Source organism: Sinocyclocheilus grahami, unplaced genomic scaffold, assembly GCF_001515645.1.
Source record: "Sinocyclocheilus grahami isolate Dianchi unplaced genomic scaffold, SAMN03320097.WGS_v1.1 scaffold1934.1, whole genome shotgun sequence".
Taxonomy (NCBI): Eukaryota; Metazoa; Chordata; class Actinopteri; order Cypriniformes; family Cyprinidae; genus Sinocyclocheilus; species Sinocyclocheilus grahami.
The window spans coordinates 141540-152953 of NW_015507113.1; the positions used below are offsets into that span (position 1 = coordinate 141540).

The window sequence follows — 11414 nt, forward strand, 5'->3', positions numbered from 1 at the left end:
GACCCATTGGTGCTGTGTCACTTTCTCACTGCACTGAAGAATAAGTGTGTGTTTTGAGTGTGAATGTGCTAGGGTGCTTGTCTACCTGTCTGCCTGGCTGTCTTTGTGTCTGTATAAGTATTAGCGATCTCTCACAAACCTCCCTGTGTTCACTTCTAGGATCAGAAGCTGTGATGAAACGCAAGGTTAAGATCGTGAACCACATGTTCGAACAGCTAAAAGATGAAATCACCACAAAAGAGGTGGCTATAGACAAGGAGCGCCAGGAGTTCCAGCGCGTTGAGAGAGAAAGGGAAAATCTCAAGGTAACCCATTTCATCCTTTACTGCCAGTGTCTCTCGCCCTCTTAGTTCTGTATACTTTCAGATCTAACATTACTATGCCTAGTCAGTATCCTTACATGATGGGACTCCTTTCCAGTAAAGAGATGTGTCTGTACACATTGAATGCGAAACTAATGCACAACTTTGGCTACACAGTGCAATGTGCAGAAATAGAAACCATGCAAAAATGTTTAATGTCATTCCAGCTCCAGTTATGATATATTAAAATAAAATAAACTATAATTTATAATAAAATAAATATTTTTTTATAAATATATACGATACTTATAAATTAATTATAATAAAATAAAATACAATAACATTATATTTTAAATGTAATAAAATTACACAATTAATTAATATAATTAAATGACATGAAAGTATAAAATTATCACAAAAATATTAATACCACAATTGCAGTTCACAATTTTTTAATACTTATTATTTTCTGAAGTGCAGAGTTAAATGCATTTTTTTACCTTAGTAAATCGTGCAGCATTCAAAAAATTTACAAATGAAGTGAGTTTATGTCGAGTATTTTCAGTGATTCTTTGACTATTCATTATTTTATGATTTATTATTATTTTTTTAATATATTCATACATATAACAGTTTAGTTCTGGTTCTCAAATCTGATTGAATGGGAGAGATGTTTTTTTTTTGAGTGAATCATTGCCTCATTCACCTCAAAAACACTGATTAAAAGTATCTGGCAAAAAACAGACAACACAATTCTAAAATGTAAGTTATTCAATATTAAATTCTTGTTTGTTGAACTGTTGTATAAAAGTAATGTCACAATCACAACTGTGTTGTTTTTCTGACTATGATCATAACTGTGACTCCCTGATATGCATCCTTTATTTTTACTTCTTTAGCTGAGTTTTTTTTGTGTAAACACAGTGATAGACTGGTCACCGTCCTTATAGTTGCTCGTTTGTGGTGCTTGATGTGACCAGACAGCATTAGAAAAGTAACCTTGCATTCATCTTTGAGGAGATATTTTTTGATAAGATCTTTGTGCTTATCAAATACAATGGCACGTCTCTTCTTCTCTCTGTCACAAGCTTTCAATATCACCCTCACAAAGGATAATATTGGAATATCAAATAGGATGGCACAAAAAAAGGGAAAGAAATAAAAAGATCAACACAGAAGATCAGAGGGCTTTGACTTTATGCACTTTCAAATTCAGCATCTGACATGAAAGACTTAATGAATATGCAATGCTTTTTGGTGGTTATTGGAGTTGTAAATTATACATGACATTGTTCTGTGGTATAGACTGACAGTGTGGTCGGAGAGAGAGACAAAGCGAGAGAGAAACAGCTTGACTGTTTGATTGCCCAGCAGTCCTATATGGCTGACTGATGCCACAGATCTAAAGTAGCCACTAAACCTAGTTTAGCTCTACATGCAGCATAGCTGATGCACACATGCACCATGGACCTTTATAACAAGATACATGAAGTGGTGGATTGATAATGTGGGGTCCAAACATCTGAGACCACAATGAGAATTTACAGATTATTTATTTATTTATGTATTTTTTTAACTAGAATGCGAAAGAGTTCCATTTGATTTTTTTCTCATTAACATCATTACATTTCTTACTATTCCATATATTCTTCATAAGTATGTGAGCAGTAGCAATGTTATTCACGTACAGTATTTGTCATAGGTTCAGGAAAAATAACGTTCAAATCATCAATATCCCAAATTCGAGCAAAGAGGATTCAGAATGAATCTATGAAACTTTGACTCACCATGCTATTTTGGTTATTAGTTTTGTTCATATATATATATATATATATATTATTAATACATATTTATTTATTTATATTGTTGTGTTGGCTCTTTTTTTTGCAAAAATCAGATTGAAATGATCTCCCAGCACATTTAAATTACTTACATTTAAGAGACATGTAAATGTTTGTGTATAATCAAATCCTTAAATGTCGCTAAAATGAAGACCATTGAATTTTGAGTCACTTTATGTGTTCATGTTGGTTTTTAAAGGTTTTTATAATTTAGAAAAATGTTAAACAGAGAAACCAACATAAAATCTCAGACTTTTGGATCGTACTGTATGTTAATATCTGGAGCATGGTGAAATCGCTTCATCAGCCTGAACAGATTGTTTCAGAGGAGTGTGGACCAGTGGTCCGAACAGATGGTTTCAGACTGGAAGACTCCTCTGTGCATGGGGTGAAGGGTTGTGGAGTTCTGGACGACAACAGGTGGAAAATTTCGACTCGCACAGAACACAGATTATGAGCTTTCTCAGAACTAAATAGATCAATGGATAACCGACAGCCTGTTTTGATTAATCCAAATGCTGTCTTGGGAAGCGTATAGTGAAATGGTCTTAAACATTCTCTCCTGGTATCTGACTGCGTTAAGCACTGATGAAGATCCTTAAAAGATCATTCTGGGTGAAATATGGTGTGTGCATTAGTAAGGAACTAGACAGAAAGATTCATTAATAAAAGAAAATGGGTCTCAAGGGCTGGTGGGCAGCTACCCAACTTGAGCAGCTTACCCAGCATGCCACAGGAGGTGCTGTCTGGCTCCCTGACTGGTTCTCAGGAAGCATGATGGCTGTGATGTTCACCTCTCCTTTGAACCATGAAGTGAAAAGGCATGACACCCAATGAAAGAGAAAGGGAAATAGAAGACCAAAAGATGCACTGAAGACTGAAATGTTGAGAAACTTTACAAAGCAAACTAAAGTCTGTGAACTCGACAGATGCTGACGCTGTCACGGTAGATATCAACATAATCTTTGGAGAGCACGCTTCACCCTTGCTAATCAAAGTAAGAGGCATGTTTGAGCCAAGCTCAGCGCTCTCTGTGTTTAAATAACAGTACTAATGAAGGAAAGCCACAGAGAACAGTAGAGAAAGACCAGTCGTCATCAAGAACAGAAGAGCACTCGCAATTACTTCCAGAGGATGAGAATTTCAGACAATAAATTCTTTTTCTTTCTTTCTTTCTTTCTTTCTTTCTTTCTTTCTTTCTTTCTTTCTTTCTTTCTTTCTTTCTTTCTTTCTTTCTTTCTTCCTTCCTTCCTTCCTTCCTTCCTTCCTTCCTTCCTTTCTTTCTTTCTTTCTTTCTTTCTTTCTTTCTTTCTTTCTTTCTTTCTTTCTTCCTTCCTTCCTTCCTTTCTCATTCATCCAATTAACTCCATCCATAGCTGTTTTTCAATAAGTCTATCCTTAAGTTGATGTTCAAGGCAGCGCTAGCAGTTATTTCACAGTTTTCCCACATTTTAAAAAATGTTTTAAATCAATGTTTACTCTGATTTACACTACCCTTCAAATGTTTGGGATTTTATACTTGTATATACTTATCAAGGCTGCATTTATTAAAAAAATATTGTGAAAAAACAGTTATATTGTGAAATATTGCTACAATTTAAGATAACTTTTCTATTTGAATATATTTTAAAAGTTAATTTATTTCTGTGCTTATCTGATGAATAGTAAGTATACAAAAGAACAGCATTTATTTTAGTATATATATATTTATTTATTTTTTGCAACAATGTCTTTACAAAGTCTTTACTTTTGAACAATTTAATGTGGCCTTGCTTAAAAAGTATGTAAAAACTGTAGTGTATACACTTGTTTCTGCACTAGGTCTGTCAAATCGATTAATCACGATTTATCACATCTAAAATAAAAGTTTGTGTTTACACAATATATGTGTGTGTACTGTGTATATTTATATGTATATTAACTACACACAGATACATGTATATATTTCAGAAATATTTACATGTATGTATGTATACAGTATAAATATACACACATATATTATGTAAACAAACTTTTATTTGGGATGTGATTAATTGTGATTAATCGATTTGACAGCGCTATTCTGTATATATAATTATACTTTGACTCATTGAATCTTTTTATGTGTTAAATTTGTTAATTTCCAATTACAATTTTACTCCAATTGACATTTTACTCCTGCAAATAATGTAGTCAACTTAAACAAGTTATTTATGTGAAAAAATTTAGCAATTAAGTAGCTCACTAAAAAAGGAAAGTAGTTTCAAAAGTTTGATTAGGAATTACAAAGAAAAGAAAATATTTTAAATGATAGAGAAAGAGAAATGGTCAGGATGCTTATGGTTTATCAAAGCAAGCATGCAAGCAAACAAACAAACAAATAAATAAATCTTTTACAAGTGGGAATGTAGAAATTTAGATTTTCGGAGTTTTACTTAATGTGGTGATAAGGCAACAGGTGTAATGTAGTCTGCCATATAGTAGTATTTCTTATTATAGCTCTTTTAATTAGATTTAGCAACATTAGGGTCTACCAAGAAAAAAAAAAGAAACTAAAATGTAAGTAAATGAACAATTAACAAACACTTTCCGAGTAATTGTCTCTTCTAATTGCTGTAATCACTGTGTAAAATTGTGTCATGTGATTAGTGTTCACTGGAAACTTGACATACTCATTTATCCTGTAATCTGAGTATAATTTTTTCAGGCATCACTTTACAAACAAAAAGCTAAATGAACTTAAATAGACTGATGGGATAGAAAATCGGAGCAAAGAAGATCGACAAACAACTAGAGAGAAATGACAAACAAAGGTAATCTTTCATGTTTTGAGGTGCTGCAGGAACATGATGCAGAAAACTTTAAATTGATAGGGAGTTCACTGCAGGCTTATGTAACCCTCTCTGGCATTTCCTTTCTTTCACCTTCATTCATTTGTTTTCTTGGTTTTTGTGAGCCTGTGTCTCACCCTTTGCCTTTTGTACTCTAAAGCATACAGGTGTCCCAGAGCTGCAATTTACCTCTGCTTTCTTCCTGGTTCCTCTGCCTTCTCCTTCCTGTTTCCCACCACTTCTCAAGTCAAAACCATCATCCGTTTCCCTCTTTAACAAGAGGAAGAAAGATCCAGAACATGTGAATGAAGCCAAATGTGCCAAAACTAACCACAAATAGTAACACTACTGCCTATATTTTTAGTAGTCTTTTTAAAACACTCTAGCTTTTCTGAAAAGTGGTGTAATGCTACAAATGATGCAACTGTCTTCTAAATTGTCCACTCTCTTTACATATAATTGGGAGATCTGATTCATTTTAGACTGATTCAGTTCATTCAAGTGGTACACTTGTGGTTCACATGAACCATCCGAACATCCGAACCATCAGTTTGTTTGAATGGCACCTGTTAAGGGGTGGGATCTATTTTGTAACAAGTGAACAGTCAGTTTTGTAATTTCAAGTTTTGGAAGCACAAAAATGGGCAAGTAAAATGATCTGACTTTAAAAAGGGCCAAATAGTAATGGCTAGACGACTGGATCAGAGCCGCTTCAAAATGGCAAGTCTTCTTGGAGTTCCTAGTATGCAGTGGTTGGTACCTAACTAAAGTGGTGTAAGAAAGGACAACCGGCAAACCGGCACCAGGGTCATGGGCACACTGATGCACTGATGGAGAGCGAATGCTAGCCATCTGGTCTGATCACCCAGAGGAGCTACTGTAGATCAAATTGCTGAAAAACTTAATGCTGGCCATGACAGAAAGGTGTCAGAACACACAGTGCATCATATCTTGCTGCAGATGGAGCTGCACCCTGCCACACTGCAGAAATTGTTCAGGAATGGTTTGAGGAACATGATGAAGAGTTCAAGGTGTTGCCTTGGCCTCCGAATTCCCCAGATCTCAATCCGACTGAGCATCAATGAGATGTGCTGGACCAACAAGTCTGATCCATATGTAGGCCCCACCTCGCAACTTGCAGGACTTAAATATAAAACAGATTGTAGTTGGCAAATTTTCTTTAGCTGAGTCAGTTAGCTTTACTGTAATTTAACTACTTTGTGGATGGCTTGTAGTTTGGGATGCTTCAGTTTCAAAGCAGGTTTCCAAACAGCTAACGTTTCATTTTTCAAAATGTCACCATGTCCGTTTCACCCTCTGTGCTTTGTGGAATATGTAATTACGTAAAGTGGTTGGAAGCCTTTTATCATGCCGTTAACAGTCATTTCTGTTTTTAGTCTTTACTTTTTTTGATTTGTCATTTGCCTCTTGCTTCACTTGCTTCAGATGGAAGGCCCTAGAATGCAAGAGATTCATTATTCAATACAATTCTCAGGCACATGCAGATGGAAGGAGGCAGGAGAACATGCCATTTGCCCATTTTCTTATAAAACCTTAATTCATCTTATTTAATATTCTTACGTGATTTCTCTTGGTTAGTCTTGGGTTTGTGCCCATAATGAACTGTGAAACAAGACATGGGAAGCAAGAAAAGGTTGTGTTTGACAAGCTTGGGTCAAATTTTGTGATTAACTGATTGCACTTCTCACGACTGGAGTATTTACATATTTGCAGTGGAGTTCAAAATTCTTAGAAAACATTGAAAATCTAGGTTGTACTTGTATTTAAATCTAGAAATTAACAATGTCTATGGAATTAGAATAAAATACATTTTCAGATTTTCTTGCTTCCACTGAAGCACAAGATGCTCTTTGGAACATTCTCAAATCATGCTGGAGAACATGGATCATCTCACAAATGAGTCTATTCCAGTATAATTAGAGAATCATTTTTTGCTGGTGATTTCAGATGTTTCAACCCTATACTGCGTGTCATTAAAAAATGGAAAATAATGACATCAAGGACCTCATGGTGGGAAAATACTTGGAAGACATGCTTGTAAGACAACTCTTTGCTTAAAAGGTCACGCTTCGTTCACTTCTTCAGGCTGACTGATAAAAAGAGGTGATTTGCACCTCTGTCATTGTCACCTCTGGTATTTTGTCAGATACACTTTGTCACATATCTGACAGTTGTCAGCAATATTACTCCTAAGATGGAAAGTCAATATCACCCTTTGGTAAATGGTGACAAACTTGGGTTAATTACATTTCCATGGAGCAGCTGTCATAGCAACTCATTCTCGGCTTTATATTGTGTCATTGCCACACTAGTTGCAATACCATGTAAAGTTTGGTAAAGTGTTAAAGTTACCCACACAACAAAATGGCCTTGGAGAGCCAGGTGTATTCATTCACAGATGAAGTTAATCTTTGTTTTTATTTGTGAACATAGCATTTATAAAATGACAGGTTGATGGTGGTTGTGATAAAACCTCATTTGGTCAGCAGAGGGCACTCTCAGTAGAATTTGAAATCACATTTACATAGTTTGATCCGTCTTTGATCTCTTTGTACTCACCTTAAATACTGGTCTGGATATTCTTCTGCCTTATGTCTGCCAGGGATTGTTCTTATGTATTATAAAACTGCATATGCATCCTAATCCTGAACTTCTGTCTCTTTAAAGAATGTTGGTTTTCCCAGAATGTGAATCTGTTATCTGCCATATGCCTTGTGCTTTATATATATATTTTTACATTTGACCTTATTTGTATATTTGTATAGTTGTATTTTGTATTTAATCTGTATTTATGTTATCTGTATGCACCCAAGGGTCTGAGAGTAACGCAATTTCAATTCTCTGTGTGTATGTCCTGTACATGTGGAAGAATTGACAATAAAGCAGACTTGAACTTGACTTGACTTGAACTTGAACTGTGCATAAAATGAAAAATACATGGGTATTTTTACATACTATTGCTTCATCCACTTGTTTCCTTTTCCCCCCCTGAAGTCCATTCTTTGTCTTTGAAATGTATATTACAGCAGTAAACTGAGAGGAGACTTGTGCTCTGAAGTATCTGCTTTGAAATCATTTTGAAATCAGAAAAATATGGGTGCGTATTTTACTCCAAATGCTTGCAACATCAAATGACTGACTGAAACGGGTATGATCTAGTCCAGTATTTCCCAACCACGTTCCTGGAGCCCCCCAGTACTACACATTTTTGCATGTCTCCTTAATCAAAATCAACTCATTAGTAGAGGCTCCAAGGGTGAAATGGGTGTGTCAGACAAAGGAGACATGCAAATTATACAGGATCCAGGACCGTGCCAACACTGATTTAATCAACAAAATTAGAAAAAATATGCATCATGACATGATTGTTGATAAAATATATATTTACAGAAGTACGATTTCTCTGGTTGAGCTACAAGAGCTGAACACCAGTGAACTGAACCGTTTATAAATAATATTAATAAGCTAGATCCACAACATAAACATGATATTAATAGTTACATTGTGCAGGTGTCACAGATCGGCCAGACCTCCCAATCATCACAACGATCCCTCTCACCTGAGCTTTGAGCACCTGCACCTGTCACCAATCAAGCACCTCATTACCAGCCTGCATAAAAGCACACACCTCAGACACCCTCACTGTCCGGTCTCGTTTACATGTAGAGGATTCAATGACTTTGCTACTGATGACCTTTGAATACTTCTTGCATTACTGACCGCCTGTGTTCCTCCTAGTGTCTCCTCGTCTCCAAGTGTCTCCTGTATCTCCTAGTTCCCGGATCGCTGAGGTGTGTGCTTCCCCCGGATCCCTGCCAGCCTCTATCAAGCAAAAGACTCGGATTACTCCCCTCTGCACTCTCACTGACCTTTCCCTCACCCTCACTTCCTCCGGACTCAACACCAGTACTCACTGTGACCAAAATAAACTGTTTTGTATAAAACTAACCTGTTGTGTCAGACCTCTTCCGTAACAGAAGACCGGACCTACACCGACGGCACAGATGAGTTCCCCCCACGGCATGCACTCAGCTGCGTGGTTCTCCATCCTCGCTCACCGGGATCTCCCCTTCTATGAGTACGCCAGGGAGTTTTGCAGGCTGGCAGCGGAGACGGCGATGGACGATGCCACCCTCAACCATCTGTTCTGGCTTGGGGCCAACTCCCATCGCCCCTTGGACCTCCCAGACACAACGGGCCTGTGTTGGAGAGAAGGCGTATTCCGGTGTCTGGGGAGTGTCCGGTCCCGGGCCAGAGCCAGAACCAGTCCGCCGCCATCCACGGCTTCCCCAAGTCAGCCGGACGTTAGTGTGGCACGCCGAGAGGACGTTAGTGTGGCACGCCGAGAGGACGTTAGTGTGGCAAGCCGAGCGGACGTTAGTGTGGCCAGCCCAGAGCTCGCTCCAGTGTGCCCGCCGGACATGGTGCTGCCCCTGGAGTTAACTGCTCCTATCCTTGCCCCAGAGCTCGCTCCAGTCCCAACTCCTCGAAGGCGCTTTGCTGTGCCTGCTCCTCCAGAGCGCCCTCCAGTGCCAGCAACGCGGATGCGCTACCCTGTTCCCGAGTCAAGCCCAGGGAGGGCTCCTGTTCCCCCGGGTCAAGCCCAGGGAGGGCTCCTGTTCCCCCGGCTCAAGCCCAGGGAGGGCTCCTGTTCCCCCGGTTAAGCCCAGGGAGGGCTCCTGTCCCCCCGGTTAAGCCCAGGGAGGGCTCCAGATTCCCCGTTAAGCCCAGGGAGGGCTCCAGGCCCTGAGTACAGTCCCGTAGATTTTCCCCAAGATAATTTTGGGGGGGGCATATGCCCGTGGCCGAGCCAGCCAAGGCCACGGAGGATCCGCCATGGCCTCACGGGTCCCCAGCTCCGCCATGGCGGCCCGAGGTCCAGGATCCGCCACGGTCGCCCGAGTCCCCTGCTCTGCCACGGCCGCTCGAGTCCCCTGCTTCGCCATGGCAACCTGACCTACCTGCTCCGCCCTGGATGACTTTGCTACTGATTACCTTTGAATACTTCTTGCATTACTTACCTCCTAGTGTCTCCTGTATCTCCTAGTTCCCGGATCACTGAGGTGTGTGCTTCCCCCGGATCCCTGCCAGCCTCAAAGCAAAAGACTCGGATTACTCCACTCTCCATATCCTCTGCACTCTCATGGACCTTTCCCTCACCCTCCCTTCCTCCGGACTCAACACTAGTACTCACTGTGACCAAAATAAACTGTTTTGTATAAAACTAACCTGTTTGTGTCAGACCTCTTCCGTAACAGCAGGCAATGAAGTAAATGTTAATTCTTGATACATAATTAAATGTTTATACTTCGTAAAATGAATATGATTATGACAAAATATTGACTGCACTGTAAAGTTAGTTTTTTTTTTTTTTTTAACACACACAAAAATACTATTTCAGTCATTTTGCTTCAGAATTTCATATTTAATTAAATGTTACCTGCCACATCACTGTAATTATTTTTTAAATTTACTAGCGATTTCTGAGGGAAAATAGTTTCAAGATATTAAGCTTTTTATTTGTCACACACAGTTATTTACAGAATATAACTTGCAATGAAATGTAAACCTGGTCAGCTACTAAATATTTAAATAGTAAAAGAGAAATTATTAAGCTAAATGTGCAAAAACAGGAAGTATACATTTGCAAGTAAAATATAAAATAGTAATAGTTGAATGTGCAAAAACAGGACGTACAGAATTGCAGGGTATGTAAATTCAAAGTAAATCCTACACCCTTTTTTTTTCAGTGTAAATTTAACATGATAGTTCATCCCAAAAATAGGCCACATTCACACAGCAGCAGAATACGGCTGTCAGTTCTGTATTTGAACCAGTAATACAGTTACATTCACACACTTCTCGGATATTTACTGAAGTGACAACCGCATTCTGTAACTGAACTCACACCCATACATTTCAGGACTCTGAAATGAAGCCTTGCTGTGTGATCGGAACTGAACAGCTAGTTGTCTGTCATGGTATATTATCTGCACACACGTATCTAGGTTCTTGTGGGTTTTCATTGTGTGGTTCCAGTAACTGAAGTTTTAAGTTCAGTCACTGTCCTCCACCTGAGTCCTCCTGTCAGTTTTGTGGTCTGTGCATGACTCAGATGCTCCGTCCGCTCTTTACTGAGGCATAAAAGCTGTTGTCGGTTAATTAACATTTGATAGAAGAAATTGTTCCTCAATTAAACTTTTGTCATATCAAATGTGCCCCAGCATTCTTCAAAATATCTTCTTTTGTGTTCTGCAGAAGAAAGAAAGTCATACAGGTTTGGAACAACATTAAGGCTGAATAATGATGACCAAATTTTCATTTTTTTGGGTGAACTATCCTTTTAAAGGGCATTTTCAAGCATTTATAAGATGTGTTCTCTTACAGACGGCTTTATAGGAAGCAATGCCCTTTTGTCCTGCTGGTCTCTTGTCTCTACA

At 38.5% G+C, this 11414-nt stretch overlaps 1 pseudogene; it reads left to right on the forward strand.

Moving 5' to 3' along the window:
• LOC107573406 (cilia- and flagella-associated protein 58-like) overlaps positions 1–1694 on the forward strand; it is a 32019-nt pseudogene extending 30325 nt beyond the window's left edge.
• The last annotated feature ends 9720 nt before the right edge of the window (positions 1695–11414 follow it).